General features: G+C 49.2%; 1 long non-coding RNA gene across 1 annotated transcript; it reads left to right on the forward strand.

Annotated features, from left to right (window-relative positions):
- Positions 1-151: 151 nt before the first annotated feature.
- LOC109457897 (uncharacterized) lies at positions 152-15,560 on the forward strand. The gene is made up of 4 exons (XR_012497202.2): positions 152-333; positions 989-1,007; positions 2,478-2,590; positions 14,280-15,560. It is a non-coding gene; the product is annotated as an uncharacterized LOC109457897 (long non-coding RNA).
- Positions 15,561-16,664: the final 1,104 nt, after the last annotated feature.

Here is a 16,664-nt window from a genome sequence, read left to right on the forward strand (position 1 = left end):
CCGGCCGACGCAGCAGACGGGCGGAAGCGGTGGCCAACCACCGAGCCCGCTACCAGCTCCTTCAACCAATAGGCTGCAGGAGGGCGGGGCTTCTTCTCCCCAAAGGCTCGCTCTCCCGCCGACATGCGCGCTATGGTGTGTCAAGATGGTGACTCCCCGCAGCCGGCCTTATGGGACTTGTAGTTTTCAGGGTGCGTGTACTCCGAAGAGAGTGAAGGGGGTGCTCACTTCCGAAACGTGAGAGAATTTTTTTTTTTTTTAAACGAAAACTTTCCAAGGCCTAACGTGACCCAGGTCCACTTCCGTTTTTCCACTTTATCATATACTCATGAGGTGAGTATAGACTCATAAGGTGACGTTATATTTAGATGACACCTTCTCATGATTCGTTCATTCAACAAGTCATTACTGTACACTCTCTATGGTGGGCCTGGGGGAGAACTGAGAGGATGGGTATTTTAGGCTAAGAAGGAAACGCTTACATTTTTCCTAAGGTTTTCTAAAATTTCTCAAGGGCCTTCCTAAGGAAAAGGGAAATGACTTGTTCAGGTTGGCTCCAAAGGTAACTTCGGGGTTAAAAGGACTCTGGCCTCAGCTGTGGGGAGCTTCCACAGTCTCTATCAGCTGGAGAGAATTCTGGCCAAAGCCAGAGATGTGTTTCTTCATCTAGGTTATGGCTCTCTGGAAAGTCATGGGTACCAGGTTCTGAGCTGGGAAACCCCAGCCTCCCAGTCAGTCAGGAACCATCTCCTGGGCCTAGCTTCAGTCAACAAGCTCTGTGTCTGCTGTCTGCATATCTTCCCTTAAGTAAAATGATGTCATTTCTGGGCCCTACCACCTCTGTGAGATCTGAATTTAACACAGTGGTTCCCACTTGAGCTGGGAATACCTTTATCCCACATTGTGGGTTAGGTGATTCTGCTCTGCACCTACAGAATTTATCGCATTGTTTTATAATTGTCTATTTCCTTTTTTGTCTCTCCCCCAGGGCTGTAAACTCCTTTAAGGTAAGCATTATTTCCATATTGTTCATGCTGTATCAGTAATACCCAGCACAGTGCCAGGCATAATGCAGGCACGTAATAAATGTTTGCGGACAAAAGAGGGAATAAACATCAGTAGGGACAGATGTTACTTAAACCAAGGTCAGTAAAGTACAGGCACACCTACCTATCCCCTGATTCTTGGAGCTGGACCTGGGTCATCCTTCAACCTTTAATGTCATCTAAATATTAATCCTAGTTGATCAATCAGTCAACATATATTTAGTGCTTCTGCTAAGCATCTGGCACTATTTCTGTTGCTGAGGATTCATTCATGGGTGAATAAGACACACAAAACCTGTGTCCTTAAGGAGCTTTTATATTAGGGAGGGGAAGAGGGAGAAGAACAGATAATGAACAAGTAAGTAAATCGATAAATAAAATTAGACAAATCAGAAGCCCTGACATGGCATCTCCCAGCTCTGGCTTTGTTATATCCTGAGACTAGCCTGAGAAAAGGGCACAACCAAACTTCTTGGCTGTAAGAATGAAGTAAATCTATACTGCTGGACAGGAGGCTTTCTTTAAGGCCCAGCCCCAATAACTTCTGTGAAGCCTCTTGATTGTGCTTTTTCCTCCTTGGTTCTCTAGAGCTCAACTATACAGCTTCCAGGACCTCACCTGACTAAGCTTTCTTTAGACAAAGACCAGGCAAAATACATTCAAATAATAGAACAGTTTAAGAACTTAGTATACATTTGGTGCCTTACATTGCTGCTAACCCAGCATTTGGCTCCCTCAAGCCTTTGGCTCTGTTGTGATTTCTTCTGTTTTTTGATTCAAACAGAGCCTGAGGCAAAACTTATGTTGTAAGACTTCATTGGGAAGTATAATCCCAGGACAGCAAGAGTGAAGTGGAGAAGGGAAGTGGAGCAGGAAAGGAGGGAAATAAAATACAAGATAGTATAAAATTGACCAGAGCTTCAAAGAAAACACAGCTAGTTGTTTGGTCATATAGGCTATCCAGAACCATTGCTTCTCAGACGGAGAGGATTGTGTTACCCCACCACTCAGGTAGCTACAGGGGGCACCAGATCTCACACTCTAAAGCACTGTGGTTCATCTGAGACCTGAAATGGTGAGAGGAGTCATATCGTCTGGTTTGGCAAAATTAGGCCCACTGCAGTCCTACCCCAGTGGGCACATTGGAGGCTCTGTGAAAATCTAACCCTCCTCCCGGAGGAGGCTAAGACAGCCAGACGTGTTAGTAAACGAGTGATAGTAACAGCTGCTGTGCTGTCCAAAAACAAGTGGCCAAGGCCCAAGGTGGGGGGTAGAGATGAGGCAAGTGAATTTTTGGAGGCAGATGAACTGAATCCAATACACAGACACAGATATATCCTGGGCAGTCTCCTAGCTGCTGGATTAAGTGACTGAGCTAAAGTGAACACTGAGAAGGGGGACAAAAATTGGTTCTTCTACTGCCCTATCCAGCCACCAGGAAAAACAGCACGATGGATGCAAAAGCTGCGACCTTAACCAGCAATCAAAAGGCAGAGAACCCAGGACCCAAGAACAATAGATGGCAGCCTCCAAACTTGGCACAGGTGAGAGAACCCAGACTGGGTCTGAAACGTTTTTATCTGAGAATTGAAAAAACTGCTTCTGCCATTCGTAGCCCCTGTAAGCTACATAAGATAGCATAGTGGAGGAGTGTGAGCTCAGAGAGAGCCTGTTCTGGCTCCATCTGTGACCTTAGGCAAGTCACATGCCTCTTTGAGGCTCAGTTTCTTCATTTCTACAGTGGAGATAATACCAGTACCTACTTGTTATTACAATGAAACACAAACATGCTTAGCCCAATATCTGACATAAGGAGTTCCGTAAATATTGGCTATTTCCATTATTCTTGCCCTCTCCCACCCCTCTCACCAACTCTTCTTCCCACCATGACCACCACCACCCCACCTCCTTACCCTCCACCCTAACCCCCACAGATTTCCCTGTTTCAGGAGCAGCGGGAGCTGGACCTGGTCATGCTTTCTTCGCCCTGCTCTCCCCAGGGCTGTTCCCCAGGAGCCTGAGCCATTCATTTCCCTGGTGACCTGAATCTGAACTAAGAGACGGATGTGGGGTGGCGAAGGCCAGGGTGGTAATGTGCTCCCTTATCTCGGTGCCCCTCACTGGGGCCTACTTAATTTTCCCTTTGATTTTAATATAGATTTATTGAAAGTTTCAGTTATCAAAACAAACTGCAGCAGCAAATTGGTGTTCTTTGCAGGCCTACAAGTGCCTATAAAGCTGCCATGCTCGGGAACGAATGGCGCTCTCTGGGAGGTCAGTCATGGCAACAGGAAGTCCCTGGGGACACACACACTGCAGTTTAATATTTTTCTTATTAGCCTTTTTCTTCTTGGCTATCTAAGCCTCCCTTTTAAATCGGAAATCAAATGGAGCCACCTGCCCAGGGAGGTTCTCTTCCTTAAGCTGCTCCACTCCCTGCCTTCTCCGTCCCCTCTCTAGTCCTAGCCTTCCCTCCTCTGATCCTCTGACTTCACCCTCCCTTGCCCAGTGTTCCAGAGACATTTGTGAGTCACATACCCCAGAGGTGTGGCTCAGCCCCGCCCCAAATGTGGCACGTTAGCTTGGGCTGTCCGGCTACTAGTCAGAGGAAAGCATCCCTAGAAAAGATTGGGGCCCTATGCCTCTTCTAGATCTGGTGCTTAAAGGCAGGGAAAGAAGCAAAGTTTTTAAGCAAAAGAGTTGTTTTTTAAAAAGTAGACAGTCCTGTCAGGATCTATTGAACTCAACAGACGCAAAAAGGAGATGATAATTCTAGGGATTGTCTAGATTGTCTGGTTTCATTCTCATGTCCCCACTGGCACTCCCAGTATGGCCTCTCCTCTCAATCCCAGCTTGATTTTGAGACTTGCCATTCTCTGTTCCCAGTCTGCCTCTCTAAGAACCAGCCTGGTTCCTACCTTCAGTGGCTTCCATAAGTAAAATCAGTCACTGCCACCTCCTCTGGAAGCAGTCCTGTCCCAGGGGAGGGTCTCCATGACCTGGTAACCATGAGGGCACCATTGTCTCCTCTTCTGGGCCTGAGGTGCTGCTGGGTCCCCTGCACATGCTGCATCCCAATTCCCAGTGTCCTCTCCTTGTTCTTAAAAATTCCCTGCCAGCAACAAGGGCTACTGCCCTTCCTCAGAACTCAGAGTATGACTTGACAAAGGTCCTGACAACTATAGCGGTACAGCTAGAGTGGTGGAAGGTGCTGAGGTGTGGATTTAAACAGTCCAGGATTTGAATCCTGACTCTGACACTTACTGACCCTGTGACCTGGGGAAGCTCTTTGTGGTTTCATTGCACCTTGGGCTTACATCTACTCTTGTCCAAGGACTTCTCTGTAACAGATCGATTTTCCTCTGTATCTCTCACCTAAAATAATCTGAGATCCTTAAGGAAGATGAGTCTTAATCATTTTTATATTCCAAGTGCATATATTTGATGAATAAGTAAAGTCACCTTCTCTGGGCCTGTTTTCTCCAGTATAAAATGGAGATAATACCTGCATAACCAATAAAGTGAAGAAAGCATCTACCATACTGCCCCCCCACCCCACCCACCCCCACACACACATAAGGTAGGTGCTCAGTGGGTGAAATTTCCTTCATCAATTTTCCCTTGAGGTTGGTCATCAGCCCCCGGAACTCCCACCTTTTACGTGTTCCCCTCTCAGCTTCAAGTTCAGCTCTCTCCTGTTGTCTGCTGGAGCTTTTGCATCACTGATCAGATGCCAGCATTCACCTTGGCCCCTTTGGAGTGGAGCCAACTTCTCTCCTCAAAGCCAAGGTCCCTCAATTTTTCCAAATCCACTCACAAACTTGTGCCTTCTGATGGCTCTGTTTCTATTCCCTGGACTGCCCTGTAGTTCATCTGTAGCAATGCAGACGTTCTCTACCAGCTATACCAGCTGGTGGTACCAATGAGTTTACGTTAACATTAATACACCAGTCTTGCTAATTCCAAGTCCCCACCTGCTCCTGTAGAAATAGTCCCTAGCAATGTTCCTGAAAGAAAGAAGAAAAAAAAAAGCCTCGGTCATGTCCATGGATCAATCCAAGCTATTGTGTTCCACTGGCTTCTGTCACTCGATGCACGGTGGATGCTGGCTTTGGATGCCTTTGCTTGCTGGGCTCAGTTTTCATGGTGCCATGACAGTGTGAGAACACGGCACTCGCTCAGAAAGTAAGAAGAAGACTTCCTACATATTGAATTCAGTTACGGGGGTGTGGAGCCCCTCAGCAGGGTTGTTTGAGCTCTTAAGTGTTCTAGAGACAGCTCTTTCCACTTACTCAACCAGTCCTTTTTTTTTCCTTCTAGTACACACCTACTAGCAGCACAGTAGCCAAGATAGGGTGAGTTTGGGTAAGAGCCATTATACTGAACCAGAGCTGCAATCCCTCTTTAACCCTTAGTCCTATTGTGGAAACTGGCTCATCTGTCAGACTCCCCGCTGCTGTATCATTAGGTCTCTCTCTGGAGTTCTGCTGGCCCTTCCCGCAATAATGGTGTCCATTGGGTTGCCCATACACCCCTACTCTAGTCATGCTGGTATATACCGATCCAGTTGTGGGCTTGGTTCAAATGTATTTGTTTTTCTCTGTGTAAAACAGTGGATTGAATAGACATTTGGATCAGGGGATGTTGCCTAACCCCCGACACTGGATATTGGCAAGTATCAGCTCCAAACCCACCAGGACCTCCATTACGCTACCTTCTTTTCCCATCAGGATGTAGTAAATAGACTTTTGCTGCCAGCCACCATCCTCTGCCTTCCCACATTAGTTGCACTTTGTCCTTGCACTGGACCCCTCGTGGTTTCATAGCGCCTCCTTCCCAGTTTTCACTTGGCGTCCAAGTCCTCTACACTTGGGCTCCAACCTATACTTCCAGACCTATTTCCTAGCAGTTCTGTAACTACCTGTGTCTTCCAGGCCAAAGGGACTAATTATTACCCATCACAGTGCTTTGCACTTCTCTGCCTCCAAGCCTTGGCTGGTGGTGTTCTCTCAACTGAGGGTGCCTTTCCCTGTCTCCACCTGGGGAACTCCTGGAGCAATGTGCCCTGCTCCCAGAGGCATTTCCTCACCCCCAGGTGGCCTTTCCTTACCTCCTCTGAGCCCCCCAGCCCTGCACGGCGCTCACTAGTCCACAGGGCAGGGGCTTGCCAGGCATTCTTCATCTCTAGGCAGTGCCTGCCCACAGCCCCGAGGACCTGGGGATGCTGTGGAGCTGTCAGGAGGGCGTCCAAAGCCTTCAGGGGGCCTCTTCCGGCAACTCCAGCACTCACTTCTCCTGGGTCATCACTAAGAGCTTGAATCCATCCTTCTCTAAGGGTATGCTTTTTAAAGAGTCAAAAACATTCTTTGAATACCTATGCTGTGCTAGGCTCCTTGACGGCACAGAGAGGGACATGTACAACAGACGTCCCTGCCCTCACAGAGCTTACACACTAATGAGGGGGACACACTGGTAAAGAACTAAGTGTCACTCAGAGTGATAACTGTGATCATAGAGATCACTTGACATGAAGGTTTGAAGATCACAGCTGGAAAGGTTTCCCAGAACAGGTGACATTTAAGTCAAGTCTTAAAGGTCGAGTAGGAATTTCCCAGGCCAAAGGAGGGGAAGAAAAAATTAAGAGGAGAGGGCATTCGGGCAAAGGGAATAGCATGAGCAACAGCACTGGGCAAAAGATGGCCCACGTGTGGGTGGGAAGCAACTCAGTACTATTGGAGCAGAAAGTGTGGCAAAGCAAATGGTGAAAGAGGAGTCTGAAGAAGTAGGCAAGAGTAGTTCACTCGCGCAGTCTTATAAGCAAGGCTTCGTAGTGTATTCGGACTTGACCTAAAGAGCAATAGAGAACCACGGAAGGGTTTAAGCAGTGCAGTGACTAGGTCAGTTCTATGTTACAGCGCTGCTGCTCACTCTCTTGTGCATTTCAATCACATGGGGACCTGGTTAAAATGCAAATTGCGATTATGTGGGTCTGGGAAAGGCCTCATCCTGCATTTCTAGTAAGTTCCCTGGTGATGTTGATGCTGTTGGTCCTCAGACTACCCCTGAAGTAGCAAGGTTTCAGGCAGTGCGATCACTCCGGCCCATCTTCCCACCTTCCCCAAATGTGTCCACTCACTTCCACAGGCACAGAGCATTCTGCTTTCCACTGAAAATGGTTCAAGGCTGCTGTGGCTCCTGACATGTATTTAGCATCTATGTTTTAGAAACTGTTTATTGAATATTTGCTCCATGGGGTTTGGGGGGAAGTCAAAAAGCAATATATTTTTCTGCCCAAAGTGTTCGGCATCATCTCTGAAGGGGCAGCTTTCCCTGAGCTGCCCTCTGCCAGAACTGTCATAAACATGGTAAATGAGACCTGTCTCAGCGGTGCTCCCTGGGGCCCCCCCGCTTCTGCAGCCCCATCTAGAGATGAGCCTGTTTATCCCTAACGGTTGTCTCCGACCTCTAAATCAATTCCCATTCTGATACAAAACCCTAGTCCTCCCAATTCCAGGCTGTGTCAATTTGTAAAACTGGAGGCAGCACATGATGACAGGGGTTACGAGCACGGGCTCCGAAGTCCGACTGCCTAGGTTCATAGCCCAACTCCACTACTTACTAGCTGGGTGACCTTGGGCAAGTGGCTTAACTTCTCTAAGCTTCAGTTTTCTCATCTGTAAACTGGGATTAATAATTCTTCCTGTATCGTGAGGCTGTTGTGAGAATCGGATGTCACAATGCATATAAAGCACAGCATCTGAAACACGCAGAGAACACCCAGTAACTGTTAGCTATTATTTTATAAATATGAAAACCTCTGTGTATAGAAACATATCAAAGCCCGTATAAAGTCCCTGTCACCCTTATGCACCTGTGATGGCTTTTCCTGCTTGCATCAATCCCTCCCTAATGCTAGGGAGGCAGAATACAGCCCTGGACAGTGAGCATAGACAAGCCCTGCTGGATGAGGCAGCCTTTGGGGCAGGAGGTTTCAGCTTTCCAAAGCTGAGGCTCTGTGTTGGAGGGGGATGCTTTGTGGGTCCCCTGCTACCTCAACCCATCCCCACAGTGTCCCTTCTATCCAGGGTCACCCAGGCTACCCCTCCTTCCGGCTGCAGGGAAAGAGGCAGTTTCAATCATTCATCTTAATGTCTCTATTAAGCAGGGTTATGACCAGGACGAGACAAGAAACAAGGTCTTTTAGTGTGAAAACACAGCTCCCAGGGCTTGGCCCCAGGGGACTCCTTCCACACTGCCGCTCCCAGCTACTACTTACGCTCCAGATCAGGCAGGATTCTGCCCTGAGTTCTTTCTCCTCTCTTCCCTCCACCCTCCTAAGGGCCTGCCCAGAGCTTTCATTTCCAAAGAGAAAAGCAATGAGTTGGCCTTTGATGGCAGCCACTGGGGCTTCAAGGCAGTCTGTGTTAGGCCGGCACCCTGACCGGGGATCCCTCTCCTCATCACCATCTCATCACTCACAAGCAAAGTAGAGGCAGTCAGAGCTGTAGCCAGTGGGCCCAGCATGCAATAGGCCTGACCTGGCGTCTGGGCTCGGAGCCTAGGGGATAACAGTGCTCCTCACTATGGAAACGTTAAGGAGGATCCCGACAAGGCCACACCGCAAGTCGCCATCACTCAGAGAAGCCTCAGGGGCCGTCAGTGGAGTCAGCATATGCTCAGTCCCAGGCCAGGGCTGCAGGGTGGGAGCTGTCAGCCCAAGGAGCCCAGGGCTTACTGACTCTTACCTATACCCATGCGTGGGTAGGCATTTGTGGGCAGCAGCAGAGCCCACCCCTCCTCTGGAGAGAAAGGCTGAGGCTCCTGGAGAACCAGAATCAAAAGGCTTCAAGCCAGAACACACTCAGAAGGCCTCAAAGGGAGCCATGTGCACGGAGTCATGCTTCCGAGGGGTGGAAAGAGTCCCCAGATAACTAACTGTCCCACATGGTAGGAAGGTCGCCGTTAGAACACAAGTCCTTTAGCTGACGGACATGGGAGGATAAGAATAGGGAACACAAAGGTTCAGAAGGGAGAGACAGGTAACCCAACACAGTTTGCTGATCAGAGCTCTGCTAACTCTCAGGCCACTGACTTCTGTTACCACCGTGTGTCCTGCTGCCTTCTCACTGGTCCTGGTTTTTCCCTCTATATCAAGACTTACCCTAAACATGGCCTTTCCACACAGGCTTCCCTAAGGCAGGCTGGCATAGAGGAAAAACTCAAGCTGTGCAGCCGGTAAAACTGGGGTCACGTCCTGGCTCTGCCACTTTTAAACAAAGTGACCCTGGGCAAGTCATTGCTGCTCCCTAAGCTTGTTTCCGCTGTTGTTCCTAAAGGTCTTCCTGAGGAGTCAATGAGATAGTATCTGCTCAGCTTAGCATAGGACATGGAACACAGCAGAAGGCAAGATGAGTTGGAGTAGAGACCTGGGGGTCCTCTTCGTGGGTAGAAAGGAAGCCTCTATGCCTAGGATGCAGGAGGCGTGCCCTACTCTCCTCCCTGCAGGCCTTGGGTGCAGGGGCCTTGACCACAGAGGGCTGTGAGCGCAGGTGGGGGCTGTGGAGCGAATGCCAGAGCAGCTGAGGGCAGCACAAAGTCAGAGTGAGTTAGCACTGGTCCCAGGGGCTGCATGAGCCAGGCAGGCTTTTACAGAGATATCCAGGGAACAAGAAATACCAGCAAGGAAGTTGCCCCATTAATAAATAAGAAGGTGGGAAATTAATGATGGTCTGAAAATGGCTGAGCTACTGAACTCGTTCTTTAAATCTGTCTTTAACAAGAAAAATAAAGAAAAGAGATTTGGCCAATTAGGAGGTAATGAAGACATTGTAGAAATAGCACCTGACAAAAACACACATTGGTGGTGGGGGAAGGCGCTGAGTAAATACCCAGTGGCCTTTACATTCCCCCCACCCCCACCTCATAAGGGTGCCAATGGAGAGGAGAACAGGGAATCATTACAGGGCCTGGGAAGGGGCAGGGAAAGAACTAAGATGGGGAGACTCCGATTTTGGCTTCGTTGATGTTTTTCAAAAGCCAGGCAGGATGCTTCACACTCTCCAGCATTGTCTCCTGTGAAGGCTGGAATGAAGGTGAGAATGGGGGTGGGGGGTGGGGAAAGGAAACCGAATGAGGGTAGACGAAGGTGATAGAAGGGGGCCCCAGGGGAGAGAGATTGCTAAGGGCAGGGTAAAGGCAGAAGGACCCTGATTAGAGCTACAGAAAGGCTAGTTCCCTGACATATTTGGGGTGGTCCCTTTTAGGGCGTCTATGCTTACAAATCAAGGAAGGGAACAGGAGAGAGGCATGGGAGGGAAGGACAAAGAAGTCAAGAAGAGAGACCTGGGGCCTAAAGGAGAGAGGGTAAGGTACTTACATGGAGGAGGGAAAAGTAGAGATAGTATTTGGGCAGGGCTTAGGGAAGGAGCCGACAGCAATAGAGTGGGAGGGAGAGGGCCATTCCGCTAAGCTAGGCCAGAACCCTCTGCTTGCCAGCTCTAGCACTGCACTGAGGCCTAGGTGACCCACCCTGTGAGCAGAATGGCAGCTCAGTGACAGGTGGCAATAGGGTCGAGGGATCACAGGTTGAGTGTAAGCAGGGGAGCTTCGAGAAATAACAGAAAGGTGGCTAGAATAATGGGGGGGCGGGGATGAAGTCCCAGAGAAGCAGCAACCTTGGAAAGCTGCGGGGGGGGGGTGGGGTGGGGGATGCCGTTCTGCACACCTCCCACCCAGGGTCACTGGGACAGCAATACTCATTCTACTCACTCTCTCTGAGGAGCTGCGGTCATGGTGGGTGCCTGTGAGACTATCAGGGTCACAGAGATTTAAAGGAGGGCTCTTGGGAAGATCTAGTTAGGGAGCAAGGGGAGGGTCTTGAGGAAGAAAGTAAGGGAGTAAGAATATAGGCCCACTCCTGCTCCCACCCACACCTCCTTTTTTTTTAAGGAGGGCGCAGCTCACAGTGGCCCATGCAGGAATTGAACCAGCAACCTTGGTGCTACCAGCACCGTGCGCTAACCAACTGAGCTATCCGGCCACCCCCAGACCTCCTCTTGAACACGGTCTTATGTGTAGGAAGGTCCCCGTCCTTACCCCCGTCCCCATCCTTTCCCAGGCCAAGATCCACCCTCCCCTGCAGCCCCTGGGTGCTGCCTTTGGCCTAACCCCACTGCCCAGGGAAGCCAAGACCCACAGTCTCCCAGGGGCAGAGATGGTCTGGCTCAGGAAGCCCACCAGCTCCGGGGTCTGTCCTGAAATCAGGTTCCCGGATTCAGTCCAAATTGTCTGGGCTGTAACAACACTGACACTGTCCGTGTAGGGGCTTGAGGGGTACTGGCAATGAAAGTGCAGGAGAAAGAGGGCAGCCAGTGATGAATAGGGGCAGCCAGAGCCTAGTTAGAGGGGGTATGGAGAGGACAGTGCTGCAGGGATGAGCCCCAGGCCTGATTTATCATCTTCAGAGCTGATCTGAGCGAGAGGGGTTAAGTAGCAAGTTAATGAAATCCGCAGATGCTGCTAAATGGGGAAAGCTGGGAGCACCAGGCTAGAGAGGATTCCAGGAGGGAAGCAGGCTGGCCACTGAAGAGGGGATTCATCTGGAGGGGAGAGAAGATGGACATATTCCAGCTGAGGGGGATCCTGTCATAGTCCCTGAAATCCTGTTTTGGCCGGCCAGGGAGGACAAGGTTAGACAGACAGTAGGGATGCAGGGTGAACCCAGGTCCCCCCAGGGACGTCCCCAGTCAGGCTTCACAGCCCCCTTCCCCAGTCCCATCAGGCTTTAGCAACTGCTTACTGGGCGGCCCCTGAGCTCCCAGACCAGGAGGTGAATCAGAGGGGGCTCTTTCCCGGGGCTGAGTGGAGAAACAAGTAACTACAGTTCACAGCGATAAGTGCTGTTGAGCAGCACAAAGGAGGGAGCAATTAATTCTGACAGGGGAGGGCACAGGGGTCAGGATGACATTAAAGCAAGGCTTGAAAAATAAGGAGTTTACCAGGCAGAAAAGAGAAAGGAGAGGTTCTGGGCAGAAGGAACAGCATGAGCCAAGGCCAGGAAAAGCACAAGGGAAGCCGAGGGAAAGGGCGCTGACCTGGCAGAGATACCTGTTCAGGGAAGGGAATGGGGCGAAAGCCCTGTGGGCTACAACACTGGGCTCAGTGGGGGTGTTCGGTGCCATGTGAGGCCACAGTGGCAGGACCAGGCTCTGCCGTGATCTGAATGTGCAGGAGGCTGGGGCTGAGAAGGCCGGCCAGGAGAGCTGCCTCTGTATGCTGACTGTATGCTCCACCTCTAACAGGAGACCGGGACCTCCATTATAAGGTTGAGACAGGCTTAAATACAAGCATCTGTAGAGCTTCCGGCTCAAGGCCTGGCACACACTAAGTGCTTACTAACTGAAAATTATTATTATTTTGGTTATTCATATTTCCAGGCTGAACTAAAACACAAAACAAAAAAATACTGGGCCACGGGTAGTCCTGCAGTTCCAAAATGCACCCAGGGAACCAGCAGAGAAATGGCTACTTAGTAAGTAGAACTTGGGCCCATGAGGCAGACAGTAATCCATCGTTCTAATGATGAAGTGGGACAGGGCGCCGCTGAGACATCGGGGACCAGAGAGCCCTGAGAAGGGGAAGACTGACATGTAGACTGTATCAGAAGGAACTCTGTAGACCAGACTGTCAACACCTCTAACCAGATCCCTCAGGGGCAGGTCTTGAAAACAGAGAAGGAGAGCAGTCTGCATCTTAGGGCCGAATAGCCAAGCCATGTCATCCTTCTTCCAGCCCTCAGAGCTGTCCTGGCCGATGAGAACAGCCTTTCCTGCAGAGGCCCCGTCTTCTTCTCTACTGTCCTGAGCAGCAACCCTCCCCTTACAGGAGAAACTTCCCTAAGGGAAGTGGCAAGGGTATAGTGACAAGACATCTGTTTCACTCCTTTTTATTTACATTAACTGGGTATTCAGTGAACGTTTGTTGGACAAAGGACTGAATGAAGTAGCAGAAATCTTGAAGCTCTTCGGGATAGCACAGCACAGCACAGCCATAGCTGGAAAAGTCTCATCCTACCACCACACACACACACACACACACACACACATACACACCCCTCTTTCCTCATTCTGGCTCATGGCTGCTAACGTGAAGAAAATGGCTAATAGTGTGGCTATTTAAAGAACAGGGCTTGGAGTAAGACAGTCCTGGGATTCAGACTTTGCTGCAGTACTCACCAACTCTCTGCCCCCTAGGAAGTTACTTAGTCTCCCTAAGTCTCAGTTTCCTCTTTTGTAAAATGGGAATTTTACCTACTGCATAGGTTGTATGGATTAAATTAATAATTCATAGTAGTTCATGTGAAAAACTTAGTACAGGGCCTTAGTACACAGAAAGTAACTATCATACAGATGGAGTAGGATCCAATAACATTAAAGGAGTAGAGAAAAAACAGTGGTCGAGAAAGCATCTTCATTCTCCCACACCTCCACTCTATATCCTTTCAAACCTTCTCTGTGGGCCTATACTCCCTCTGCTGCTGTTGCGTGCTTGTTTTAGGCAGGTCCTATAACTTTATTCTTTAATAAACACTGGGTTCTAAGACTCAAGTCATAAGGTTAGGCAGGCTCAGTAACAATCCATCCTAAGATGGCAGAGATGCATGTGGGGTTGAGCCTGAGCAGGACTGGAGGGCACAAGCAAGCTGCCAAGCAGGTATGCCAGCCTCCCACATCATATAGCACTGGTGTACCAGTGCCTCGCTGCTCACACCTAGCTTGCATGGAGGAATTCCTTATGACCAGGGAACAGGAGGGAATAGCTCTTCTTTGGTTATGGGTGGGTTGACTCAGTATGTGGGTACAAGCTGAAAATGGACAGTGGCTACACTGAGAGACAGTGGTGAGAGAAAATCCTCGCAATGGGCAGAGCACTAGTCATCATCCATTTTGTGTAGAAAGAAAAGGGATTCAAGGATAGACTATACCAGGGGTGCCAAAAAAATGTGTACAAGTGGACACTTTGGTCAACGTTGCTCAAGTAGTAGTTCACCATAATCAGAAGTGTCTGGACGCTGATGGTAACCATTTTGAGCACCTCTTGTAATTGCAGAAGTCAAACGTGACTTGTATTCATCTTTTATCAGTATATATTGAGTATTACAATTTTAATACCGTTTTCCTTTCTTAAAATGTCTATACATTTTTTGACACCTTCTGCATGTGGACTCATGGGCAGTGGTTAATGACTGAGCCAGCAGGTCAGGGGCCTGGAAGGAGAAAGATCGCGAGAAACACAAACAAGGAAGCCAGAGAATGGACACATGAGAATGGGCACAAAGTGTGAAGATCTTTGTATCACGTGTTAATGCCCACCAGAGAGTACCACCATGGAAGAGGCACTAAACCATCAAGGAAACAAAATGACTCAGCCCATTGACATCAGCCAGCTGTCACTGGCTCCCCCAGCACCAGCACAATGAATGCGTAGATGAAGTAGCTATGATGGCAGTGACAGAAGGAAGTTATGTACAGGCTCAACAGTATGGGTTCCTACTTACCAAGGCTGATCTATCTACTGCCACTACTGGATGTCCAACCTGCCAGTAACAGAAATCAATGCTAAGTCTCCAGTATGGCACCATCCATCAAGGACATCAGGTGGCCAGTTGGTGGCAAGTTGACTATTTGGGGCCTCTTTCAGTCTGGAAGGAGCAGAAATTCACTTTTACAGCAATAGACACATATTCTTTTTATGAGTTTGCCTTTCCTGCGTGCATGGCTTCAGCCAGCACCACCAAATGAAGGCTTACAGAGTGTTTGATCTACCAGCATAGGATCCCATGTAACATCCACCAAGGGACCCACTTCACAGCAAAGGAGGTGCACGAGTGAGCCCATAACGTGGAATCTGTTGGTTGTATCCCATTCTACGGCACCCAGAAACTGCCAGCCACATTGAGCAATGGAATGGTCTTTGGAAGGCACAGCTGAAACACCAGCTAAGAGGTGATATTTTATAAGAATGGGGCACATTTCTTGGATACTGGCTCTCAACTGGAGGCATTTTTGTCCCCTATGGGACATTTGGTAATGCGTAGAGACATTTCTCATTTTCACAGCTGGTGGGGGTGGGGGAAGAAGAGGTAGTGCTACCAGCATCTAGTAGGTAGAAGCTGGGTGTGCGTCTGCAATGCACAGGACAGCACCCACACACATAGATAGAGAGTTGTTCAATACAAAACATCAATAGCACCAAGGGTAGGAAACTCTGTTCTAGGACACAGTATACGGGTTTTTTTTGTTTTGCTTTGTTTTTGTTTTTTGTTTTTTTATTGGGGAAGGGGAACAGGACTTTATTGGGGAATAGTGTGTACTTCTAGGCCTTTTTTCCAAGTCAAGTTGTTGAACTTTCAATCTTAGTTGTGGAGGGTGCCGTTCAGCTTCAAGTTGTTGTCCTTTCAGTCTTAGTTGTAGAGGGTGCAGCTCAGCTCCAGGTCCAGTTGCCATTGTTAGTTGCAGGGGGGCACAGCCCACTATCCCTTGTGGGAGTTGAACTGGCAACCTTGAGGTTGAGAGGACTCGCTCCAACCAATTGAGCCATCTGGGAGCTCAGCGGCAGCTCAGCTCAAGGTGTCATGTTCAATCTTTCCGGCAACCTTATGGTTGAGAGCCCATGCTCCAACCAACTGAGCCATCAGGAGCTCAGTGGCAGCTCAGCTCAAGGTGCGGTGTTCAATCTTATTTGCAGGGGGCGGAGCCCACCATCCCTTGCGGGAGTGGAGGAGTCAACCTAGCAACCTTGTGGTTGAGAGCCCACTGGCCCATGTGGGAATCGAACCGGCAGCCTTCGGCATTAGGAGCATGGAGCTCCAACCACTCGAGCCACCAGGCGGGCCCCACAGTATACGTTTTAAATCAAAGACCTTTGTATGGAGATGTGTCCCCAGCTGGTCCAGAAACCAAGCCCCCACTTAGGATCACTCCCAATGAGATCCACTTGTGGAATATGTGTAACTCTGGGCTTTACAAATTTATTAAAGGAGCTGATTTTCAAAGGGGAAACATGTCTGCAAGGAGATACAGCAAGAGTCCCACTAAACTATATGATATGGCTGCTGCCTGGGTTCTTCAGGTTCTTTGTGCCGAGGGATCAACAAGCAAGGAGAAAAGTCCCCGTATCTTGGCAGAGGTAATTGACTCTGCTCATCAGGAGGCAGTAGGGCTGCTGTTAGTACTGCCTTCCCCTAATTTGATGGTACAAGGACAAAGGCAACAATCCCAGCCTGAGAAAGGCATGGTGGCCAGTCTGAGGTCCCTCTGGGATAAGAGTCTGGCTCACGCCAGGAGGTCAGCTACGAAGACCAACAGCTTTGCTAGTTGAGGGTAAAAGGAATTTAGAATTGTGAGTAAAGGAGGAATATAATGGCCATGAGTAGTGACCCTGAGACCAGCTGCAACAGTGGAGTCTATAGTTCATTCCACAAACCTTCTTCTTCTAAGTTTCCCCTAGGAAGAGAGGCCCACTGAAATCCTGGAGAGGATGCTCTCAGAATCTGTATGAAAAGTGAATCGAAGTGGTACCAGGGTAGATCGAAGTAGATGCTGTGATCTCCTGCCTAGA

Source organism: Rhinolophus sinicus, chromosome 14, assembly GCF_057876585.1.
Source record: "Rhinolophus sinicus isolate RSI-liver-muscle chromosome 14, RSI-T2T, whole genome shotgun sequence".
Taxonomy (NCBI): Eukaryota; Metazoa; Chordata; class Mammalia; order Chiroptera; family Rhinolophidae; genus Rhinolophus; species Rhinolophus sinicus.